The sequence below is a fragment of the Nannospalax galili genome, unplaced genomic scaffold (genome assembly GCF_000622305.1).
Source record: "Nannospalax galili isolate Female #2095 unplaced genomic scaffold, S.galili_v1.0 scaffold192, whole genome shotgun sequence".
In the NCBI taxonomy this organism is placed as follows: Eukaryota; Metazoa; Chordata; class Mammalia; order Rodentia; family Spalacidae; genus Nannospalax; species Nannospalax galili.
Genome location: NW_008331810.1, coordinates 884,213 through 894,017, shown reverse-complemented (window position 1 = coordinate 894,017; position 9,805 = coordinate 884,213).

Genomic DNA, 9,805 nt, shown 5'->3' with positions numbered 1-9,805 from the left:
TCGCGCGGGGCCGGCCTTACGGGAGCCGGTGCGGGGTGGCGGACGGGCGGCGGCAGCTGGGGATCCGTACCCTCGGGGAGCGCAGGGCTTGGCTCGGCTCGCCTCGGGGCTGATCCGGACGCGCGGGGCCGATCGGGGTGCGCGGGGCTCGGCAGCGACCACTCCACGCTCTGCGCGGCGCTGGAGGAAGTACCCAGCCTGGCCGCGGGCCGCGCGCTCTTCAGCAAGTGGGGAGGGCCGGAGGGGACCGGGGGAGGGGACGGGCAAGGAGGCGGAGAGAGCCGGGGAGGAGGGGCGAGCGCAGGCCCGCGGGAGCGGAGGCGCGGACAGCGGCGGCCGAGGCCGGGCTTCTTCCGGGGAGGTTCTCCCTGCGCCCTGTCCCCTTTACGCCCTGGTTACCCTGCGCACTGTCCCCCCGTACGCCCGGGCTACCTTGCGCCCGGGCTGCTTTGCGCCCTGTCCTCCCTGCGCCCTGTCCCCCTGCCACCTGGCCCCCCTGCGGCCTGTCCCCCTGCCACCTCGCCCCCTGCTGGCCCCCGGGATGGGGACCTGGTACTGCGGTGCGTCCCCGAAGGTGCAGCGCGGAGCCCGGCCTGCTTCGGGTCGCGGTTCTCGCGCGTCCCTGGCGCTTACACCTGCCCAGGTCCCGGCTGCTGGCGCTCGGGTTGGCTGGGTAGGTGTCTGCGGCGGAACTGGCTCTGTGCTTGGAGCTACGCGTGCGCTTTGATTTCTGGCTCTTCCGTCATGAAAAGGCTCTGAGTGAGGTTAGGGAGGTGCAAAGTGGGCGCGTGGCCGAGTTGCGAGTGGACCGTGCGGAGCCGCGCAGTTCCTGGGAAGCCGCGCCTACCGCCTGGGTGGGAGAGGCGCCCCCTAATGCTGAGCGGTGCCTTAGCAGGAGCCAGCCTGGACTAGCTTTTCTTGGATGACTACTCTGTATCATCATCGGTTAGTCATCCTAATTCTTCAAGTCATTGGTGTTCCACTTTATCTGGGAAGGAACTGAACTGCAGCCTAAATAGTCTGCCAGGTCAAGTACATACAAAGTCCCGCATGGGAACCCGAGTACCCGTGCTTCCCAAACCCATGGTCAGAAACGCCAGCCACACTGTAGTAGTTACCATTTGTTTGGTCTGAAGGCACTGAGCCCATGACCCTTAACCTGAAGGCTCGGATGCTCATATTTAGCAGAAAGGTTTACATGAGACTCCAAAGATGTGTATGAAATTAAAGAAGCCTGGCTTAGGTAAGACCACTGGCTGACAGTTGCTACACACCATACTGAGAAGGCAGAGGAAGGGCCCAGCTGCTGTGGTACTCAGGGTTCCTAGTTTCCATGGAAACTCCCCATCTGGACTTCTTGGCTAACTGAGATACTGTTACACTTGATGTCCCTCCTAGCATCACCTTTGCAGGGGTCAAGGCCATGGTGGCTGGATTACAGCAACTGGGCTCAGAGGGAGCTGACATTTCCTGAAGAGGTCTCAGTGTATATTCAGGTCCAGATCAGAGAACCCAGGTTAAGGGAGGAACTCCATAAATGAAATACAGATTCCTTAGTCTTGTTACCATGGAGACACGGAGTAGCATATGTTGACTATTTTTTTAAGCCATAGCAGAAACTACTGACTTGTCTGGACTGCAGATAATAGTGTTTCCCACCCACGCCCCCCATCCCCCACCCCCAGCCCTCCCCTGGCCTATGTTGTTCCTATGTTCTTGGTGGTCTGTCTGAGATGCTTGGCTTACATGTGGCCAGCTCTTGAAGCTCAGGTACCCACAGTAGGACAGCATTTTTCCATCGTGCCTACTCTGGAGACTGTGGGTGCTCAGTACTAGGTGCTCAGGGGCTTCTCTGGGCCAATGAAGGGCTCCCTGAGTGGAGGTATTGCTCCTCAGGCCGATAGCTATAATGTGGTACTTGATGATACTGAGCAGAGAGCTCAGAGGGGAAGCTATCATATGGGCCTGTGAACACCCAGAACCTTCCTCAGTTCTTAGTCCCGGATCTCCTCGCCAGTTAAGAGCTGAGCATGTCACCTGTGTCCTTAGACTTTGATTTGACATTGAGCCAAATCTATATAGCATTTATCAGCAAGGTTGGGAGCACAGTAGAGAAGGACTCAAAATGATAGAATGACAGAGTTTCTTTGTCCAAACCAACCAACCAACACACACACACACACAAATAGAAGGAGGGGACAACTAGACTCTAACAGGTGTCTAAATGTATGAAGCTTAAACTAAAATGGTATCATCAATGGCAGATCTGTGGGGTTCCAGACTCCTGGCACCTTCATCTTATGGGGACAACGCCTGGGTTCATCCAAGCAGCCCGCACCTGGGTCCTGCTTGGTGGCTGATCCACCTCTGCATCGAGCAATTACATGCTCAGGAACACAGTGGATCCACATCTGGGTTCCTGACGTTTTTCTCTTTCCTGTTCTTGGTTGGTTTCCTAGTTACTGAGCAGAATTTAAGCCCAGCCTGGCCCAGCCCTGTGATTATTCATTGACTGTTATGGTGCGATTCACAGGGAACCAGGGGCCTTATAGCAAATTAAATCTAATAAAAGTACAATCCTTCTGCTTCAAGATCAAAAGTCAATGATGGTAGGAGGAAATTGAAACTCAGAAGGCTCACTGGCGAAGGGATCAGATGGACTGTGGAGACTGAGGAGGAAAAAGGAAGCTTTCCCTTAGCAGAAAGAGGGGACATGCTATAAATATGAAATACCTAGAGAGTAAAGTGCAGACAGAGTTCTTTAGAATCTAGGCATAATTATGAAAAATGAGTAACTTACTAAGCCATTCTTTACAGAAACAGATCAGCCTTCAGAGGAGGCTCTGGTCTATCTTTATGACCTGAGTCAATAGCACAGTTGCAAGTTAAACGTTTAGTCTAAGGTGTAAATTTAGTCAGTCAGCAAGCACAGTGTCAGATGGCAAGGTGCCACAGATGAGGGAAGCTTGGTTTCGCATGCCCCTTGAGCAGTAAAAATCACAGGAAAGTGGGACCTTTAGAATCTGGAGGGTGGGGAAACGGTCTGAGTTGAGGGGTGCACGTCTGCTTGGAGGCGGAACTGCTCTAGATTGCCTGCGATCTGGACTGTTCCAGGGGTGGTGTCTATTCCACTAGCAGATAAATCCCACTCATGCTGAGGGTCAAGGATCAGGTAAAGTCATAATCTGACGCCTCCCCTGACTTCCAAACTTGTCTTCTTTTGCCGATTCACAGGCACCAGGAGGATCAGCTGGCAGTCTCCCGGTCTCCCAGCCTCCCAGCTGGGTGGTCCGAATAAGTGCCTGTCCCTTCTTCAGGATCCTCCATTACCAATATAGACAACCCCAAGGGCAGAAACCTTTTCCTTCTGTCCCTCTGGCACTTTTTTTCTGTTGGCTGACAGCCTCCTGTGTCCCTTGGGTCCCCTAGGGCATGAAGACAGGCCCCTAGATGATGGAGCCTGCTATCCTAACCTCTGAGGGTAGCTGTTGGGCCAGACTGCCTGGAATCACCATAGCTCAGCTTCCTCACGGCTATCCAGCTGTATGCCTGAGGGAAGCTTCTGAACTTTCCTGGTGTGGGTCTGTTGTTTCCTGAGCATGGAACAATGCCCACCATACAGTGAGATGTAAGTAGGGAATAACAGTAGGTTTCCTGGCTGGGAAGGCTTGGCCTCTGCCTTGGCTCACTGCAGGCCCCACATGCACAGCAAGGTTGGGCTCACAGCAAGGAAGAGTCAAGGGTAACGCTATTGGCCTGTTAAGGAGTCATGGTTTCTTTGCTTTTGTCTATTTTTGGGGTTTCTTGGTTTGGGTGATCAGTGAGACCACGGGTCGGAACACTGAATCTTAAAGCTGAAAAAACTTTAACGAGTTGGTAAATGTGGTCAATGCCTGTGTTTACAGAAAAGGAAACTGAGGACTAAGGAGGGTCAGTTCCTGGCTCAGGGATATTTGAAGATTGGGCCACACTCTTGCCCTGTGTCCCCCACATTGTCACCCTACACCACCATTTCCCTTATAAGGCTCTATTCTTGAAGTTCGTCAAAATCTACTATGATACTAACCTGCACCATGGCATGGCATGTCTGAACAGCTGAAATTTTAACGAGGACCCACGGTGCTCTGTAAAATTGATAATCCCTAAATAAATGTGTCTGTGCTGAGTCAGACCCACACGGATATATGGTTTTGTTGGGTTTTTTTTTTTTTTTTTTTTCTGAATCAAAAGTGACTCCTGCAGTTGCTCTCAGCAGCCTGGAAAACCAAACCACAGATCTTGACACAAACTAAGAGTTAGTCATGATCAGGTCAGACAGTCCAGCAAACGATCAAGGAAGGGTCAATCATACACCACCTTTGGAGACAAAATAAAACCTGGATTAAGGTACAATCTGGATTAAAGACCAAATCATGTAACAGACTTATGTACGTGTCTGAGTAAATCATTAAGAAGCTGGAATATTGTGGGTCCAGCCTTTCGAAGCCATGAGCCAATGTACACCTCTCCCTGTAGAACTGGTTATCTCAGGTGTTTGCTATGGCCGTGGAAAGCTGACTGACACACTGGATGGTTTATAAATGGGAGGAGTTTAGCTCTCACAGTTCTGGGATCTGGAAGTCCAAGATCAAGGAGATACCAGAATTGGATTCAGTGTCTGATAATAATGCTTCTGAGGACTGGTTTTTTAGCTATGAGACTCCCCCTACTTCCTCACACATGTCCATATCCGTGTCTATTCCAGACCAGCCAGAGCTATGGATCTTGTTTACAACTGTTGTGTAGTTACCTCTCTGTACCCATTCTATGGACTCATGCTACTTGAAGTGCAAAACACTATCATTTTTAAAAATTTTATTTTCATTTATGTGTACATGTATATATATGCCACATGTATGAGGGTGCCTCAGAGGAGAGATGATGGTGTTGGCTCCCCTGGAGTTGGCATTACAGGCAGTTTTGAGCTGTCTGATGTGAGTGCTGGGAACTGAACTTGGGACCTCTGGGAAAGCAGGAAGTACTGTTAGCCTCTGGGCCATTGCTCCAGCCCCAATGCTGCCATATTGAATGTGAGGTTTGGTGCAGGCTAAGTAGGAGGGGCAATGTCCTTTCTTAGCTCTCAAGGGAAAGGATCAACAGCCTCCTCACCTCTGGAAGTGTCTCACAGAATGCTAGCGTTTCTCCCACCCTCCTGGCAAAGAAACACCCCTCGAGCACCAAATACTCGCCTTCATGCTTTGCAGCCGCCCTCTTGAAACTAAGACGTCTCGTACGGCACATCTCTTTTCACTTTGTCCTCAGCCCTTGGAGGGACATCCAAGATGCAGAAAGCCAGTGGATACTGCTGTCATCTACATCAGGACGGCCCCTGGCAGCCCCTGGTGCAAAGGCAATTTTACTCATTTTCTGTGAGCTGCCTTTCCACAGGCCCAGATGCAGTGGACCAGCCATACACTGAAACTTCCCAAACCATGAACCAACAGAAACCTCTCTGTAGACGCTGACTAGCTCAGGTGCTTGCTATGGGAAGCTGACGATTTATAAGCATGGGGACTTATTTCTCAGAGTACTGGGGCCTACAAGCCCAAGATCAAGGAACCAGCAGATTCAGAAATGGTGTCTGTTGAGGGGCTTCCTGGCTCATAGATACCACCTCCTCCCAGTCTTCTCTAGGTTGGAGGGCAAAGGTTCCCTCAGGTTTCTTATAAGTGATAGTGACTTCCCAAACACTCTACCTCTTAATTTTATCACCTTAGAAGCTATATTTCCTTTCCTTCCTTCCTCCTTCCCTCCCTCCTTCCCTCCCTCCCTCCCTCCCTCCCTTCCTTCTTTCCTTCCTTCCTTCCTTCCTTCCTTCCTTCCTTCCTTCCTTCCTTTCTTCTTGTGTGTGTGTGTGTGTGTGTGTGTGTGTGTGTGTGTGTGGTGTGTTGCTGGGAATGATTCCCAGGGCCCTTCACATGCTAAATGTCGAAGTTTGCTTCTCTGTTACTTTGTCAAAATACTGGCCAAAGCCAGCTTGGGGAGGAAAGAGTTTATTTTATCTTACAACTTCCAGGTCACAGTCCATCACTGAGGGGAGTCAGGGCAGGAACTCAAGGCAGGGGCTGAGGCAGGGACCATAAGGAACACTGCTTACTGACTCAGCTACCTTTCTTATACAACCTAGGACCACCTGCCCTAGGGATGGTACCGCCCACAGTGGGCTGGGCCCTCTCACAGCAACTAGTAATTAAGAAAATGCCTCACAGACATGGCCACAGGCCAATCTGATCTTGACGATTCTTCAGTTAAGTGTCCCTCTTCCCCAGGTGTCAAGGTGACGAAAATTAAGCCACACACCAGGCAAATGCTCCATCGCTGAGCTCCATGTCCAGACTTGGCTTTCAATACATAAACTTGGCGGCACATATATCTTCAGATGATGGAAATCCTTCTAAAGTATATAACTCAAGGCCTTTGTGAATATTCAGTTTCAGGACCTCTTTATCATCTGGGAAGGAAGCCAGTACCTATTAACCATTACCCCCTACACACAGCCCTCCAGCTCTGAGTAACATCAATCTACTTTTTGTCTCCATAGAGTTGGCTGTTCTGGGCTCTTCATATGACCAAAATGTCCATGGTCTGTGGTGTCTGTCTCCCTCCACTGAGCCCAGGTTCAACTCTGTGGCGTGAGTCAACAAGCCGTTTCCCTTTCATGGCCAATGTACATTCTACTGTGCCCATCCCATTTCTCTGCAGGTGTGTGGCAAGCTGCTGGTCTGTGGCGGTGGTTGAACTCTATGGTGTGTTTAAGGACATGGTGAGGACATAGCTCATGTCTGTTTCCTGGACCAGCTTGAGCTAGGGAGGAAGACGCAAGGCCATGGTGACATCTTCTTGCGTTCTGCCTCAGCCTAGAAGCCCCATCCTTCCTGGCAGAGTCAGGAGCAGGGGCACCATCCCCAGACACTTGGGCACCCCAAAATAGCCAGGCTGTGTGTGGGGAGAGACAAAGGAAGCCTCTCCCGGCTCAGCGCTTGAGCATATGTGCTTGTTGGTAGCTGCAGCCGAGGCTGACTAAACTTAGCGAATGTGCCTCCCGTTTCTTCATCTCCATCCTACCCTTTGGCGTTTGTGTCGAAAACGAGTGGACTGTTTCTCTGCCAAGAACCACCTGCTCTCCTTTGAGGGAAAAAAAAGAAGCATTTGACATTTAGAAAATGACTTTTCAATATAACATGTGAATTTGAATTCCCCTAATTTCTAGAGACTCCTCACAGAAGGACTGTGTTATGTCAGTTGGCCAGTCCCTTCTCCGGCTAAAGCCCTCCAGCGGCTCATGTGACTTAGAGGAAAAGCTGAGTTCTGTCAGATGCCAGGAGGTCCGGCTGAGCCTCCTCCATCGCTCCATCTCTCTTCCCTGTGACCTCCTCCCGCTCTGGGCTGCTGTGTTGGCCTCTGCACATCCCCCCAAGCACCAGGCAGGAGCTTCCTTGAGCTGTTACCTGCCCTGAAGCCCGCCCCTGGCCCCACGTGACCTTTCCTTGCTGGGCTTTGCCACTGCTAGGCAAGTGTTCAACCCTGGACATCCCCAGTCTTTTATTTTACTTTTTACAGAAAAGTCGTTAATTCTCTTTCTCTCCGGCATGTATTCCAGTCCGCTAGAGCCAGAATTGTATCTAGTTTGGTATTGCTTTTCTGAACCCCTTAGAGCCACACTCAGTAAGTATCTGTGGAACAGAGGACAGAAATGAATTCTGGGGATGACTTTGTATCACCTTTCTGATGAAAATGTAAGATGTTGGTGTAGTATGTGTGACCATATATATTTAAACGCTTCATCGGCTAAAATATGCAAATACATTATCTAATGTCAATCAGTCTCTTTTCTGTTATTATAGCAAGATGCTTGAGATTAGGTCATTTTAAAGAATGCAGCCTTATTTGGCTTACAGCTCTGCAGGCTGGGAAGTCAAGAGCATGGTGCTGGCATCGTGTGAGGCCTTCCTGCTTTTTCGGTTTATTTTTCACTTAATTTTGTTATACTGGGATGCAAGTACATAATGTGCTTTGCACATACTCCCCCTACATCCTGTTGTCCTCCCCTTCCTCCCTCCATCCCTCCCAGCGGTCCCCTGACGGTGCTACTATCCTGTCATGTGTACATCTACAGTGTTACATATTCTTACATCAGAGCACAGTGGAGGCACTACGTGGTGAGACTGAACAGGTATCAATTCAGGTCTCTCCTCCTTTCCTTGTAAAGCCTCTGATTCCACATGAACCCTACCTTTATGATTCATCCAAACCTAATCACTTCCCAAAGGCCCCAACTCCAGGTACCATCAACACATGAATTTAGGGATAAGCTTCCAACATTATATTTGATAATACTGTGCTAACTGGTCTCATTTGTATTTTATTTATTGTGTGTGTGTGTGTGTGTGTGTGTGTGTGTGTGTGTGTGTGTGTTGTGTATCTACAAGCACCCCATGGCATGCTCGTAGAGGTCAGAGGATAGCTGTAGGAGTTGGTTCTCTCCTTCTGACACATGGCTTCCCAGGGATCAAAGTCAGGGTGTCAGGCTCTTGAGAAGTGCCTTTACCCACTGAGGCAGTTAGCCCATCATTACATAATCTTTTCCACAATTCCTTTGGAGACAGTACTTCTCACCAGCATTACCATCCCTAGTTAATCAACTTGCCCACAGTCGCAGAAGGTCCAACACTAAGTCTGAGTTTTTCTATAGTGCTCTCAGGTGCAGACAGATGGAGCCAGGCTTTGCTCGTGTGCGGCCCATGGCAGCTTGCAAACTTTCCCATATCCCCCTCCAAATCACCCCTTGTCCTGTGTTACCCCTCTCCCCCAGACGTGTATGTCCTAGCCTCTGACATCTGTGCGTATGACCTTATTTGGATAAAAAGACTCTGCAGATGTAATAAGGATTTGAAGAAGGGCTATCCTAATGCTGCTGGCATTCAATGTTGATATCCTAGGAGAAGCAGCCGAGGGTGAGACGCAGAGAAACAAGAAGGCCATCTGAAGATAGTGGCAGAGATTACAGAGATTACACTGATGCGGCCACAAGCCAAGGGATGCCCGGGGCTACCAGAAGTTGGAGGCGGTGAAGAAGGCTCTTCCCTGGGGGCCTCCAGGGGGATGGTGGCCCTGTTGACACCTTGGCTCTGGACTTATGGCCTACAGAACAGTGAGACAACAGGTTCTCTTGTTTTGAGTCACTCAGTTTGTACAACTAGTTATAGTAGTCCCAGAAAACTAGGACTGTGTCCCTGTGAGAGGTGATGTTGTGAGGCACAGAGACAAAGTTGAAGGCAGAGATGGGGATGAAAGCTAAGAAGCCTTCTAGAAAAAGAGTGAGGGGTCTTATGAAAGTTGGGAGTTAAAAACAAATTTACGGGGTCAAGAGTGAAAGGCTAAATTGGGCAGTGGCTTGGCTCTTACATTCTCTCCATGAAAAGAGAAGGATTTGTAAACCCACCTTAGCTGGTGGGAACAGCATGCAGTTAATGGAGTCGATTATATATTGGAATACCAACTGCAAGCCCGGGTGAGTCAGCCTCTACGATTCATGTGTGTGGGGAGGTCATTTTAAAAGATTAAGAACTGGGGCTGGCATACACTCACAGACACAAAATTAAAAATATAATAAAAAAATTTAAAAAAAGATTACGAACTTAACAAATTCAGACTGATTGCTTGGTAATAACAGCAGGAGGTGTCTGGTACAAGAAATCAAAGGATCCCATCGACTTTGGAGCTTTTGCCATTTCTAGGTTCTCAGAGCTGGGCCTCTGGGGACCCC